The sequence below is a fragment of the Monodelphis domestica genome, chromosome 1 (genome assembly GCF_027887165.1).
Source record: "Monodelphis domestica isolate mMonDom1 chromosome 1, mMonDom1.pri, whole genome shotgun sequence".
In the NCBI taxonomy this organism is placed as follows: domain Eukaryota; kingdom Metazoa; phylum Chordata; class Mammalia; order Didelphimorphia; family Didelphidae; genus Monodelphis; species Monodelphis domestica.
In genome coordinates this window covers 695,845,993-695,862,034 of record NC_077227.1, presented here as the reverse complement: position 1 = coordinate 695,862,034, position 16,042 = coordinate 695,845,993, and the positions used below count along the sequence as shown (strand labels likewise).

The 16,042-nt window shown below is 39.1% G+C and overlaps 1 protein-coding gene across 10 annotated transcripts in view; it reads right to left on the bottom strand.

The window, feature by feature from the left end:
• PSKH1 (protein serine kinase H1) overlaps positions 1–16,042 on the bottom strand; it is a 72,891-nt gene that overhangs the window by 20,299 nt on the left and 36,550 nt on the right. The gene's annotated exons all lie outside the window — the stretch shown is intronic.

Genomic DNA, 16,042 nt, shown 5'->3' with positions numbered 1-16,042 from the left:
GAAAGACAAAATAAATGAGACCAGTTTTTTTTTAGCCAATGTAGAAAACTGTTGTGATTGACAATAAACATTTTATAATGTTTTGCTTTTGTGCTCAGTTGGGGGAGGGGAGGCAGGAGAGGATAAGAAAGAAGATTTTGGCTGCTGGTAAATATTAATAAATAAGTAAAATCCTTTTAAAATTAATGTTATTGAATAGGCAATTTTCAGATGAAGAAATAAAAAAACTATCAATAATCACATGAAAAAGTGTTCTAAATCCCTCCTGATTAGAGAAATGCAAATCAAAACAATGCTGAGGTACTACCTCACACCTAGCAGATTGACCAATATAATAGTAAAGGAAAATAAATGTTGGAGGGGATATGGCTAAATTGGGACACTAATACACTGATGGTGGAGCTGTGAATTGATCCAACCATTCTGGAAGGCAATTTGGAACTATGCCCAAAGGACTTTAAAAGAATGCATACTCTCTGATTATAAGAGATTTAGAACACTTCTTATAATCAGAGAGATGCAAATCAAAACAACTCTGAGGTATCACCTCACACCTAGCAGATTGGCTAACATAACAGCAAAGGAAAGTAATAAATGCTGGAGGGGATGTGGCAAAGTAGGGACATTAATTCATTGCTGGTGGAGCTGTGAACTGATCCAACCATTCTGGAGGGCAATTTGGAACTATGCCCAAAGGGCGACAAAAGAATATCTACCCTTTGACCCAGCCATAGCACTGCTGGGTCTGTACCCCAAAGAGATAATGGACAAAAAGACTTGTACAAAAATATTCATAGCTGCGCTCTTTGTGGTGGCCCAAAACTGGAAAACGAGGGGATGCCCATCAATTGGGGAATGGCTGAACAAACTGTGGTATATGTTGGTGATGGAATACTATTGTGCTAAAAGGAATAATAAAGTGGAGGAGTTCCATGGAGACTGGAACAACCTCCAGGAAGTGATGCAGAGCGAGAGGAGCAGAACCAGGAGAACATTGTACACAGAGACTAATACACTGTGGTGTAATCGAACGTAATGGACTTCTCCATTAGTGGCGGTGTAATGTCCCTGAACAACTTGCAGGGATCCAGGAGAAAAAAACACCATTCATAAGCAAAGGATAAACTATGGGAGTGGAAACACCGAGAAAAAGCAACTGCCTGAATACAGAGGTTGAGGGGACATGACAGAGGATAGACTCTAAATGAACACTCTAATGCAAATACTATCAACAAAGCAATGGGTTCAAATCAAGAAAACATCTAATGCCCAGTGGACTTATGCCTCGGCTATGGGGGGTGGGGGGGAGGAAAAGAAAATGATCTATGTCTTTAACGAATAATGCTTGGAAATGATCAAATAAAATATATTAAAAAAAAAAAGAATGCATACTCTTTGATCCAGCAATACCACTACTAGATTTGTACCCTAAAGAGATAATAATGAAAAATGTTTGTACAAAAATATTCATAGCTGCATTCTTTATGGTGGCAAAAAAAAAATGAAAATGAGGGGGTGTTCCTTGATTGGGGAATGGCTGAACAAATTGTGGTATATGATAGTGATGGAATGATGATCTGGGAGGATTTCTGTATGAACTGAAAGAACCTCCAGGAACTGATATGGAGTGAAATGAGTAGAACCAAGAGAACATTATATACAGAAAGTGAAATACTGTGGAATAATCCAATATAATGGACTTTGCTACTACAAGACAGTCCCAAGGGACTAATGAGAAAGAATGCTATCCACATTGAGAGAAAGAACTGTGGGAGTAGAAACACAGAAGAAAAACAAACGACTATCATTTGTTTATATGGATATATGACTGGGAGTTTTGGTTTTTTTTTTTTTAAACCCTTACCTTCCGTCTTGGAGTCAATACTGTGTATTAGCTCCAAGGCAGAAGAGTGGTAAGGGCTAGGCAATGGGGGTCAAGTGACTTGCCCAGGGTCACACAGCTAGGAAGTGGCTGAGGCCAGATTTGAACCTAGGACCTCCCGTCTCTAGGACTGGCTCTTAATCCACTGAGCTACCCAGCTGCCCCCTAAAGAGTTTTTTGATCCATTATCCATTTCATGAATTTGCATAGCAATTCTTTTTTTTTTTAAACCCTTACTTTCTTGGAATCAATACTGTGTATTGGTTCCAGGGCAGAAGAGTGGTAAGGGCTAGGCAATGGAGGTTAAGTGACTTGCCCAGGGTCACACAGCTGGGAAGTGTCTGAAGACAGATTTGAACCCAGGACTTCCCATCTCTAGGCCTGACGCTCAATCCACTGAGCTACCCAGCTGCCCGAGTTTTGGTTTTAAAAGATTATTCTATTGCAAAAATGAGTAACATGGGAAGAGGCATTTGGATAAACCAGTGGAAGTGCTTATTGGATCCAGGATGGGGGAGGGGAGAGGGAACAGAAAGAAAATGAATTATGTAAATATGGAAAATATTTTTTAAATAAATAAAATTAATGTCATATTGTACATGTATTTACTGCCTTTCCAATCCCAACCTGGTAGAATTTCTCTTAATAGTCAACACAAGCCTTAAGACCAACCTATCCCTTTCACTGTTGAGCTCACAGTTTCTGCTCCTGGGCACCAGATCACTAAGGCTGACAAATTGAGGATTATGGGAGTCAGAAGCAAAAGGATTATAAACTATGGCTCTTTTTTCTCTGTAGTTCAATCAAATGATGTTGGGTCAAACTGGATGAAAGAAAACACTGAGGTAAAGAACACTTCTGGCTACTCTCTCTGCTCCAGTCCCTGCCTTGTGAAGAGATCTTGCTAAGTAGCAGCCCATAAGTTTATGTGACAAATGTTTCCAACAAACAATCTGAAAACAGCAGCTTTTCCAGTCCTTGCATTTGGGAGCCCAGGTGTCTAAAGGCAAAGGCGGAGTAGAAGCCTGGCTCTGAGCATCAATCAGCCCATCTCCCAGGGGTTTCCATCAGCTGCTACAGGGGCAGTGCTAAAACCAAACATGGAATGCAACAGGAATTTCAGGGAGAAACATATTTGTCAGCAACTTCATTTTTAAACACTGGCTATTCTTAAATCTCCACTTGCCTGGGTTGTTAGTATGGGATCAAAGCTCACAGCTTCAAACATGAAATAAAAGTTCCTTTCTAGCACCTTTCTAAAAGATCTTTTACAAGATCTACAGGCTGTTGCTCAACCAGAAGCTTAAGTGACAATTCGAGCATATTCTCTGTACTTACCTGCCTGGCATTGATCTATAAAGTTCACGTGTTTCCACAAATAATCCCTCCATGGGCAACTCTGTACAATGCTTTCAGAGGCTCTCTAAGCCTGTCTAAGTAAAGCCCTAAAAGGGTAGAGTGGAAGGAAAGAGGGGCAACAAAGTACAATCAAAACATCCTGGTTTTGTCCAACAGATTGCAGATCTTTTAAAACTGGCCTTAAAGAAACCAGAGTCTATATAGGTTGAGTGATCTGGTTTTAGATTCTCAGATACTCTGGGACTCTTTAGCAGAAAGGAGGATTCTATAGTCTTCCACACTTTTAGATGAATTACCTGGATAATAACAACTTACTATTTACAGGTCATTTTACTTATATATCTTAGTTGCTTCTTAGAACAATCCTGAAAAGTAGGCAGTGTAAATTTTATCGGCATCTCTAGCTTCCATAAGAGGCTCAAACGGCTAAAAGTCAATTGCCTAAAAACAATAAAACTTCAAAATTAAGCAGTCATAACTTCTGACCTAAGGTTTCTAGGTTTCTAACCCCAAGTCACACCACCTCTCTAAAAGCCTACTTCTGTGCCAAGGAAATCCAACTTTCACTTCAAATGGAAGAAATGCATTAAAACAGAAAAGGCTACTCCCCTTAAGGGTGATTAATCCTCCTACTCCAAATGTATTTTAAATGTCAGCCTGATTCTACCTACTTCAGAGTATTGTGAGACTTGAATGATGCAATGTAGGTAAGGAACTTTGCAAATGTTAAAGCACTATATAAATGTTAGTATGATTATTATGAACATGTGTGCAGTAAAAACACTGCTGGAGTCAAAGCTCCTGAAGATAATATAACCGTTTATTTCTCTATTTACCTAGGGAGTTAGAAATCATTCCCCAGATGCTTAGCGGAAGAGTGGATTCAGCACTCCAACTCTTTGGCAGAAGGCCAACAAACAGTAGAGAATGAGCCAGCAGAATGAGAACTTACCCACAGGGAACTTGTTCAAGCCAAAGAAATTCAGTAATTCAGAACCTGGGGCTATCCACAAAGGAACTTCTGGATCACAGAGGGCAATGTCATGTAACAGGACTGCAGACTAGGAGGGCTCTAAGGTCTATTTCTGCTGCTGACCCTAAGCAATTCATAGCCTCAGCTTCCTATTCTACAGAATCAGGAGGCTGGAGCATCAGTGACACTCTCTTGGGTCCCATTCAGTTCTAAAGGTCTATGCTTCAATTCATAGCCCTTTGTTTTACAGGTATTTTCTAAAGCCCTCATCTTTGAAATAATGTATATTACAGTCCTGTCTTATTTCCTTGTTAGACTATAATCATCCTGACAGCAGGGACTTGTCCTATTAACTCCAAATCTCCCCTAGGTCTAGGAAAGCTCTCCACACACTACACATTAAATGGGTATTGAGCCCTATTTCTTCCAGAGTCTGTTTAGATACCATGTGGTCCCTGACCTCATTGAATTCATACTGTATAGATTCTAAGAAGAGGATTCTCATCTCTTTTTCCCACTTGACTATATATGAAATAAACAGTACACATTGAGTTTAGGCAGTGATTGATGCCTGTGTACTAGCTCCCTTTTCCTCCCTGAAACAGTGGGTATGACCAAGCAGAGGATGAGAGGTCTTAACTTATAAGTTCTCATTCAAAAAGAGGCAGTCTGTCAGGCTTTTAATAACTCTATTTGTCTATTAGAATTAGTAGCTATTCCTGAAAAGGACCCATCTGGTTGGAAAAGCAATTCTATTCCTGAGATCACCTTAGAAGAAAGGAAAGCTTGAACTATGCACCAGTATCATCTGGCCCTTGACAGTCAGCAATGCCATGCTAATGGTTCTGTCAACCCCACTGGGAATAACAGGAATAATTGGGCTCTCTTAAGCAATCCCACCTTTCTGTCACTTTTCTTCCTAACCCTTTTCTGTCTTTGACCCTCAATCTCTTGGTAAGTGGGCATGAATGAGAAACAAAAGCATTGGCAGAGGAAGAAATTCTAGGAAACAGAGCAGGGGAGTGTTTACTCCTGGGAAAAGGACCATTAGTGTACCAAACAAAAACCACATATTGATTTGGCCTCTGAAAATTATTTGAAAAATACAGGGAAAATGAAACACACGTGGGAGAAGCACTACCTCCTCAACTATACGCCTGCCCTACTCAGGCCCTTATACTATCCAGTCTCCTGAACCTCAAAATCCTCATCAAGAGGACTAAAAAGAAAGGACAATCTGAAATCAAGAAAAAGGAGAGTAGACAAAGGAAGGAAGCCTAGTGAAGCGGAGGAGTAAGTAGAGAACTTGGGGGAAAGGAGATGAAAAGGTCGCAATTTTTTTTGAAGAGAACAAGGGAGATAAAAATAAAATTATAAAAGACGTGACAACTTAAAGGTTAGCAAAACTGCTTTTTAGTAAGCGTCCTTCTCAGATGAATACTAAGATAAGACTACGCCCCCACTGGTCCAGGCCCCACATGTCATATATGAGAGAAGAGACTGACAAGCACACAGGAAACAAAACAGTTGCTGACTCAGAAGACAAGGAAAAGCTTTTCTCATTCTGAAAGACACTGTCCCAGGAAGGGAGTTGGAAAATGGCATGGCTATACTATCAAGTTAGCAAGAAAAAAATGGCATTAAAGCTTAATAACGGAATAAATTATTAAAAAGAGTTGTGAACAATGGGCAAAAACAGTACAGGGCAAATCATAGGGGCAAAACATGAACTTTTAGGAAACAATTTAACTCCAGGCAGTGATATACTGTTTCACTTTAAAAATTGGTTGAAATGAGGTCACAGAGAATCCAAACTATCTCAAGTATTAAACAAGAGAAAACAAGTGAAGTAGACCTATTTAGCAGAGGTAACTAGAGAAATGGGAAAGAGTGATATACAACTTTTTCTCCTTAAAAGCAAAGGTCAAAGAGACAAAAGGTTATAATAAGGAATAACAAACAATAAGAAGTACTAACCAAAAGTTATTTAGACAGAAAGCAAGGAGAGTAAAAGTGAACAAAGAGGGGACACTCTGTAATAGTTCTTTAAAAAAAAAAAAAACTTACCTTCCATCTTAGGATCAATACCATGTATTGGTTCTAAGGCAAAAGAGAGGTAAGGACTAGGCAATGGGGGTTAAGTGACTTGCCCAGGGTCACACAGCTAGATAGTATCTAAGGCCAGATTTGAACCCAGGACCTCCCATCTCTGGGCCTGACTCGCAATCCATGTAACCACCCAGCTGCCCCACAATAGTTCATTTTTCAAAATGCACATCTCCACTAAAACTCTTCTCCAATGCCTGAAGGTGGTACAGATGTAACCATAGTTTCTCAAAGGCTATGCCAGTGGAGTGCAAGCTGAGATAGGCTCTACAAAGCTGAAAAGTCTTTGGAAAGAATGGGTCCCAAGGCCTGCCATTCAAGGCTTAGCCTTCCTGGTTTCCAAGAGACTCAGTGGCAGGCTGCCTACTCATTTTCCTTAATAAAAACTCCGAGACCATCCATCTACTATAGCACAGAGGGGTTGTGCTCTCTATCAATAGCGTATGAATATTAATGAAATCCTGGATCTTTGAAATACTGAAGTTGTGTGTATGTATGTATGTGTGTGTGTGTGTGTGTGTGTGTGTATGTTAATGCTAGAAAATTCCATTCCCCCAGGCCTCTAGGGATTTATTTTATGTTAAATTTGTATCTTCTAGTGAAGATTTGAAGTCTCCAAGGTGACAGTTTCCAGGAAAAGGGAATTCTCATCTGTCCTCCATTTGGTAATATACGAAAAATATGTTTGGACTCATCATGTTTCCTAAATCAGTATCTGTTACTTGCGAGCCATTCTCTTTTCCCCCACATAAAACCTAGGTTAGTCCAAATTTGAAGTGGCTTCATAGCGTATGACCCAAGAACGTAGTTGTTCAGTCATGTCTGACTCTCTATGACCCTGTATGAGGATTTCTTGGCAAAGATATTGGAGTGGTTTGCCATTTCCTTCTCCAAAGGACTAGGCAAACAGAGATTCAGTGACTTGCCCAGGGTTACATAGCAATCTTAGGCCAAGATTGAACTCGGGTCTTCTTGACTCCATGCTCACTGCTCTATCCACTGAACCACATAGCTCCCTGAACCCAAAAATAGCTTTACTAAATAAATGCTACTGGTTAAGAGTACCTCTTTCATTCTAAGCATAAATTCCAAATTAGGAATGACCAGTTTAGCCTTGGCTGCTCTGACCTGTAGACAATTTAGATTACTTTGGTACAACTGAGAGGCAGATGAGCTGAAGTGAATTCAAAAAAGAACAAATGAATTCACCTGTGGAAGAAACTGGACACAATATGCAGGAAAATCCCAAATTCTTGACTCAGTAAATTAATAGCTTTATTGAATGTCAACAGTGTTCCTAGCCCTGAAGGCAGTGTAGGGCAGCTGAATAAAGTACATAGTCTCTTACTCTAAAAAAGCATATATAGACACTGAGGAAAAAGATACAAATGAAACAATCAGTGTTAACTATGTGTGACAGTACAAGACAGTTCAGAGACAGGGAGTAGAAAGTGGCTTCATAAAGAAGATATTATTTGAACAGGACCTTGAAGAATGAGTAGAGCTAGAAAAAGCAGAAGAGGAAGGAGGGTACTCTAGGGTGGGAATCAGCATGAGCAGGGAGGTGCACATGAACAGAAGCATGGGATAGGAGTAAGCATGGGTTGACAGTCAATAGACCTGCCTGACTGAAGACTATGTTTTGGGAAGTTGCCCCCAAATCAGACTGTCTAGGCAGGAAGGAGCCATATTCTGGAGGTTTTTGAAAAACAGGCAAAGGAGGAGCCTAGATCCTTGCTAAAGTAAACAACTGGAGATCTTTGGGCAATCTGGTAGCATGAGGACCTAGAAAGGGACTAGGGGCAGGAAAGTTAGTAAGGAAGCTATTTTGGCAAGGTAAGCAGAGCATAAAGCACTTAGATTAGCATGGTGACAGTGGAAACAAAGATGACATTCTGAAGGGCAAGACTAAAGGTAGAGAATAAAAGAGAAAGTGATATCCTTTTTTTGCAAATTAAAATCAAGCATAACAGCACCTACTATGCACGTAAGATTGGCTATCAGCTGGTTAGATCAGAAAGGTTCAGGACTTTAGAATAGCCCCATAACTGCCAAAACAGAGTTGAGAAAAATCCCCTTCTCAGAGGGAACTCTGCCTGTCATTAGAGCCTATGAACAGATGACAGAGTCATCATACAGAGAGTCCTGCCACTGGGGAAATCGTGGTATACAAGCCCAGCCTGGGTATGGTCCAGTCTGAAATTTGGCATTAGCAATAATATGACTTTGTAGGAACCAATAGAGGATTTTAAAGAGGTTAGCATAGGGGAAAGAAAAATAGCTTTGGTAGATATATTTTGGACTGATTACAAGGCCTAAGGCCATTTAGAAGGTTAGAATTCTCTAGGTGGGAGATAAATAATGAAGTGGAAAAGAAAAGATGACCAATGATACCCAGACCAACTAGGTTTAGAACACAATCAATGTTGCTTCACTTTTGTTAGTGATTGTGTATGTCAGTACCTGTGAGAGAGGATAGGAGATGGGGAATAGGGTTTGTTAAGAGCAGCTTTGACCTTAAGGTTAATGAAATGCTTTAGGAGATCAGAGCTCAGTGTTTCTGTAGGAATCAGACAAAATAGAGCAATATTGTGTAAAGAGGTTCTTAATTCTCAGCCCTAGCCCTGGGATAGACTTGGATTCTGTATTCACAGAGAGAGTAGAGGTAAGTATGCAGGGACATTTCCCATATATCCTGAAAAGGAGAATAGATTAGATTTTTCTAACTACTCAGTTATGAAAGGTATTTCTGCAGCCAACTGAAAGAAATGACCAAATGGACCTATATTGAGAAGTATCTTACTTCTTCCCCAATTAAAAAAAGCCACCAGTGGGGATACTGTCCATCTGCCCAGGATTCCCAAACACAGCCACTTAGATGCCTCACATTTTAATTTCTACCTCTCTCTTCTCCCAGGAACTACAGGCCCTATCTTTTCAAGCTAAGAAACCCCTAGAAGGCTTTAAAAGAAACTTTGCTCCAATTAAACTCTTCTTCAGAGACCAGCCTTGGAAGAATGTTCTACAATACCCAACTCCTACCACCTATACCAGTTAAGTACCTAAGTACCTCAGAGGAATCAATGACTTTTATCTATCTCTCATCTTCTTACCTCAAAAAATATAAAGGCATTTAAAGATAAGCTATGTGCCACAAAATTTCCATATGCAGAACTCTTCCCTCTTAGACTTTGGAGGCCATCTAAACTGGTATCTAAACAACCACTCACTCAAAATCCCATGGTCCTCCCTGAGGTACCAACAATAACTTGGGCTTTCAACTTCTGGAATGTCTTGAGGGAAATGTCTGGAAAGTCTTTGAGACTTCATCAAGCCTCAAATATCTTACCACAGACTGAAACACATCACCACCAAGCTACAAGTCATCAAGCTGCTACATGACAAAAAGTCAGAAATCAGCCTCTGAGTTCTCTTGACTTATTATCAAACAAAAGACATTTGAGCAAAGTCCAAAGAGTCTGAGAATATCAAAATAAAGTCAAAAGGAAGAAAAGGAAAGGGTTCAAACAGTTCCCTCTTGGCTCTAAATGGTGTTATATGAGAGACAATTAATTTTACATGGAATTGGGAAAAAAATTTAAAGAATACATTTTATATTCTCTAATATTCTCTTTTGCAGCCTACTTGGGCAACACCCTCTCCTGACTAAACAATACATTTTCAGCCTCCTGTATCTCTCCTCCTCTGACTTTGGAGGCCTCACATTTGGTTTAAAAAGTTGGATATAGAGGGAAGGCAACTCTGTAAATATAAATCACCTCAGCTTTAGAAGAGGAGACTTCTATTTCCCTTCTTTCTGCACTCGCCTTGAATCAATCTCAGCAGGGAAAAGAAACAAGATATGAAGTAGAATTCTTTGTATTATTCTTGGAGAAGAAATAGGAAAAGATGCCATCTGGTATTTCAGAAAGAATGTTATATTTTTAGTCAGAGACTTTGTTTTCATCTCACCTTTACCTCTATTAACTGGGTAAGAGACTTTCTTTCTCTCAGCCCAAGTTATTTCATATGTAAAAATTGGACCAGATCTCACCTGTCCCTCAAGCCTAGTTTTTTAGAGTATTTTTTTTTTACAAAGGTGAGGGATCATAGATGTGTAACACCAACTATAAACAGACATTTTGATAGGTTGGTTAGTTTTGCTGAAACTTTTTTTTTATTCTAAGGGAAGGTTCTCTTGGAAGAGTGGAAAAAAGATATTTGGCAAGGTGGATGATTAAAAAAACAACATATCAATAAAATTTTGTTTTTTAAAAAGAGTAGTGCAATTATTCCACTTAAAGAATTTAGTGTCTCTGAATCATCTTATATTTTTATCTTAGCTTCAAACCCCTGTGAGTTTAGGATAGCAAGTATTCCTTTTTAGAGACAGGAAACCTGTGTACAAGGCTCACCCAGTGATTATAAACCCGGGACTACAATTCAGACCTGCTCTCTAACCCAAAGTTTACTAGATTCCACTGCTAGGCATTGTGAATGCCAACATGGTAGATTTTCTGATATACTGTGTGGACAGTCTTTCACCTTCGCAAAGCCCTAGTATTGAATGCCACCCCCACAACAAAGACATACCTGACTATTGAGCTGCCTAGAAACTCTGGGAAATATGATATCCTAATTCAGTAACTTGCCAAAAGGCCAGATTTCTCTCCTAAGTCAGTAATTAATAAAAAGAACTGGGTTTAGGTTTTGTTTTTTAATGGAGAGGCCAAACTATTTCTATCTGGCACAATATGCTCATTCTCTCCTAAACAGGGCAAAATTAGAATTAGGTACTAGCCAAATACCTGAACAACTAGAAGTTGTTCAACTTTATGACTCTTTTATACTGAAGCTCTCTCTGGGTTAAAAACTATAAGGAAAGAGGGGAGTGTGATCATTAGAGAGGCTGATGTGGGCAGAACCTCAAAGGTCTGTTATAGGATACCTCCACTATTGATCCCTTAATAGCTTCTTCAGGCATTCTACACTACAGGTTTATAACTAAAATGGCAAATAAAAACTCTTGACAAAATCACCTCCACTAGGCTGAGACACATCTCATCCATGGGGAAAAAAAATAGAAATGATAACTTTACTCATCATGTTTGTTATCTCTAGCCTAGGATGTATGTAGCCTGATTAGTACTCACCCTCCATCTTTAATGTGGCAGCAAAAGACTATCATATCTGATGGTTCTTATTCACCTATACTAGAAATCATTTCCTCCTTCTAAGGACCACAAAACTTTCTTCTTTTCCAGGCACCCAAGTCTGGCCTAGCACCATTATCACCAGAGAATCTGTCTACTACTTGCTCAAGGTAGGTAGTATAATAAGTAGAAAGCAAAATTTGAAGAGAAGACAGGAGTTCAAATATGGCCTTACTAGGCACTTTTAACTGTGTGCTCCTTTCTCAGCCCCAACTTCTTCAACTGTAAAATAAGGATAAAAATGACTCCTACTTCTTAAGAAGAATAATATCTTATCAATGAAGATAACTTATGTAAAGCATTATAGAAACATTACCTTGAAATATTTATTTAATTATTAGCAATCAAAATCCCATCACCTAAATGAAATTACTTCAGGAGGCTTTCTTTGGTCATCTCTTAACCTGCAATCTATACTAGACTACTACCTTCAAGCCTTCACTGCCATCCTACAGACACAATTCCAGTGAAGAAGGAGCCAGCTGCCTACCCAGAGTAGGGATGACAGGTGAAATAAAGTGGTAGGGCACCCTGAAGGAGAGATAGGAACCAGCACATGCCTTTAGGCAAGTTCAATCATCACCATCACCACTACCACTGTGACCACCATCTCTCCTTACACCCTGATGGAAATTTCCCAGGAACTTGTACCCAAGAGCCTTGGGAATAGCAATGTAGTCTAGTCCAGTACCCTCAGTCATCATACTAGGAAGCCTCCTGTTAAAATAAAGATAGATGAAGGCAAACTTGCAAAAGACTTGGGGGGAAAAGCATAGAAGAACCTTGTGGAATAGACTGTTTGCAAATTGATCACATGCCTGGAATCATTTGGGGTCGCATTCTGGAATTAGAGGAAAGGATAAGTGAGAGGACAAAGAGTCCCAGATGGGCCTGTTTGCCTTGGGACACTGTGAGTGGGAGAGGGGAACTTCCTGCGGCCATTTTGATTGGTTACAGGGGGTTTGACTGAGCTCCAGACTTACCTGAGGAAACACAGTAATCCAGAGACTCTATAACTGATCCCGACCCTCATCCTGATCCCATCTTAGTGATGAGACCCGGTTCTTAAGGATTTCATCTGCATGAGAGAAGTTGCCTGGACAGAATCTGTCTCCCATACTCTGAGCCAGACCACTCTTGGCTTAAGCCTGTTGGCTTCTAGCTAAACCTTATAATCTAAACTTTGTTCTCAATTTTTGGACCAGCTAGTCAGATTTAGTTAGCTAGAAGGATTTAGGCAGATAAGAAGAGTAAGACCCAATGTGTAGGGTCTAAGCAGGTCCCTGCGGACCAGTATCTGAATGGGAGGAGATAGAACCTGGGAGCTTAGGGAACTCCTTTTACCCTGGTCCACCATCCATCCTGCTATTTTTAAAGTAAACATCATTTATTTGAATAACATCAAACTGCAGTCAGATTTTTGTTAACCATTCAGAGGACTGGTGTGGCTGACACCCCTGAGCCTACAGATAGGTCAGAACCACTGTTTGGGTCAGCACATACTAAGTTAACTCTTTTAGTCGTTTAACCCCCATTCTTTTATGCTTCTGTGGACAGACAACTTGGCAGCTGCTCCTTCCAGGGCTATTCCTACAGATCCAGAAAAGAAGGTTCTTCCCACCAAAGTCCTTCACTCTGTCAAACTGTTCAACATCCAAACCAGATATAATTTTATTAGCAGAAATGATACTCTAGAATTCCATGTGAACTGGAATGACCTTGAGGAATTGATGCAGAGTAAAAGGAGCAGAACCAGGAGAACCTTATATACAGAGACAGATACACTGTGGTACAATCTAATATAATAGATTTCTCTACTAGCAGCAATGCTATGATTCAGGACAATTCAGAAGAACTTATGAGAAAGAGCGCTATAAAGAACTATGGAAGTAGAAATACAGAAGAAAAACAACTGCTTGGTCATATGGTTCAATGGGGATATGATTGAGGATGTAGACTCTTAAGCGATCACCTAGTGCAAATACTAATAATATGGAAATAGGTCTTGATCAATGACACATGTAAAACCAGTAGAATTGCTCACTGGCTACAGGAAGGGCATGGGAGAAGGGATGGGAAAGAACATGATTCATGTAACTATGGAAAAACACTGCAAAATAATTAAAGAAATAAACTTAAAAAAAAAGAAAAAAATTTTAATAATATAATCTCTTTGAGATCAAGGACTGTATTACTTTTCTATTTGTATTCCTTGTATGTAGCACATTACTTTTAATACTTCATTCACCAAGCTACTTTAAAACTACATGTTTTCAACACATCACAAACACTGATTAAGAAATAGTTTTCTATTATTAGACCCCAAACTCTTCAAGTATTCAACCAACTCTATCCCTTGCCCCTTTCTCTCTGATGTCAATTTTTCCTATTTCCCTGCAGAGACTATGATCCTTAGCTAGCCTAATCTAACATCTGACTCTATCTGCTTATTTCTGGATCCATATCTAAGCACTTGCAGACAAACTTCCTGGATATAATGTTGTTACCTCAAGAGAATTGGGCTATTATACCTTAAGTCTCTCTCATACATCATTTTGCTTCCTTTAAAATCTAAATGGAAATAACAGGAAGTCTTACATAATTGACCCCATTTGACTATTCACTTAAAGACCTTTCAGTCTTTTTAATAAGTAAATACCCTATATGTATGTGTTTGTACTTGGTAGTTTTGCATGTAGTAGGTATGTTCAGCACATATAGAATACCCAATTAGGGTGCCATCTTTTATAGGATTCATCAGCATCAGAGTTGGTAAATATGCTCTTTGATTTTTGCCTACTAGCAATCTGCAGTGATAAGAGGAACCACACAAAATCTAGTGCATACCGGAGTAGAAATGGCTGCCTTTGAGCTTCTCGGTACCATGCTCTAACCAAATTAATTTACCAAGGGGAGGAGAGGTACTGGTGAGGCCTGATGTTAATTTGCCCTCAATGATCTGCAGATATGTTCTTGAACTGTTTCACAAATGATGAGGCTCTCGCTGAGAGCAGAGATTATATCTTATTCTTTTATATCATTCCAGGAGCCTAACAATAAGGAAAAAATATTGCCCCTAGTTTCCTAAAAGACAGTTTGGTTTTTATCATGATGAAGCCTCTACCTGGGATGAATATCCTCCAAGCTTTACTTTCCAAGGGTGGTTCCATTTTTAAAAAATATTTCTGAATTATAAACTTAACCATCAACAAAAATAAACACACAAAATATGGAGTATAATAGTACATAAACTCTTAGCAATTAAGCTTGTAGAACCAGAATAATCGGCAAAGAAAAAGTCTTAGTCTGTGTCCCTTTCCTTCTACATCTGAATGAAGTTCCATCATTCAGTTGTTTTCTAATTGTGTCTGACTCTTCATGACCCATTTGGGGTTTTCTTGGCAAAGATACTAGACTGGTTTACCATTTCTTTTTACTGGCTCATTTTTACAAATGAGGAGACTGAGACAAACAGGGTTAAGTGACTTGCCCAGGGGTCATACAGCTGACACAGTGTCGGAAGCCTGATTTGAACTCAGGAAGAGAAGCGTTCCTAACTTCAAGCCCTGCATTCTATCCACTGCCCCACATAGCTGGCCAAAGTTCTATTAAAGTTTTATTACCAAAGATGATCTCTTAATAAAGCTCTGTCAGGCATAGGAAACACTAGATGATTTGATGACAAAGAATCCAAGTTCAAAGCTCAGTTTTGCCACTCACCTCTGTGATTAAATAAAAAGCATAAACTCTCTAGGCCTCAGCTGAACTAAATAACCTCTAAAAATCTATGATTCTATAGCATCTCCCCTTAAAAACTCTCTAACAGAGGAACACTAAATATTAGCTGCCCTATAACTTTTTCAAAGAAATAGGAAATCTATGTCCTAAGCTAACATAAATTCAAGTTAACTGACTCTGCCTTAAGAGAGGCAACAATGAACTCTAGGGAATGATCCATTAATTTTCATTTGTAAGCCAAGGTTTATATTCTCAAGACTTGGAAAAGTATTTGACATCTATCCATGCTAAGCACAAAACAGACACATAAACAAGCAGGTGGGCTTTTGGATGTAATCCTAGTTAGATAGAGCTAAAAACAACGTCCCTAGCTAATTTTTGCTCATTGACAGAAAGACTTGAAGGTAAAACACTACTGCCTTCATTTATAATTCTCCTGCGGTAAAAATCAATAGCCAGTTAAGACTGCAAAACTCTAATCAGATAAATTACTTGCACCAAGAGCTCTCAAATCAGGAACTTATATGTACACCTAGAATCCAAGAAAGTAATCTTTCTTGTATAAGTATAGCATCTTTGCATATGGATTTCCTTCCACTGTAGCCATGTGACCTTGGACAAATCATTTTCTTTGAATCTCTGTGGTTCATCTAGAAAATGGAGATGATAATTCCCACCCAAGGTTAATATTGTCAGTGAAACTATAAATTGTTTAGATCTTTTTTAGAAATAAGGAATTATGCAATAAGTTACAAACATATTTTAATGCCT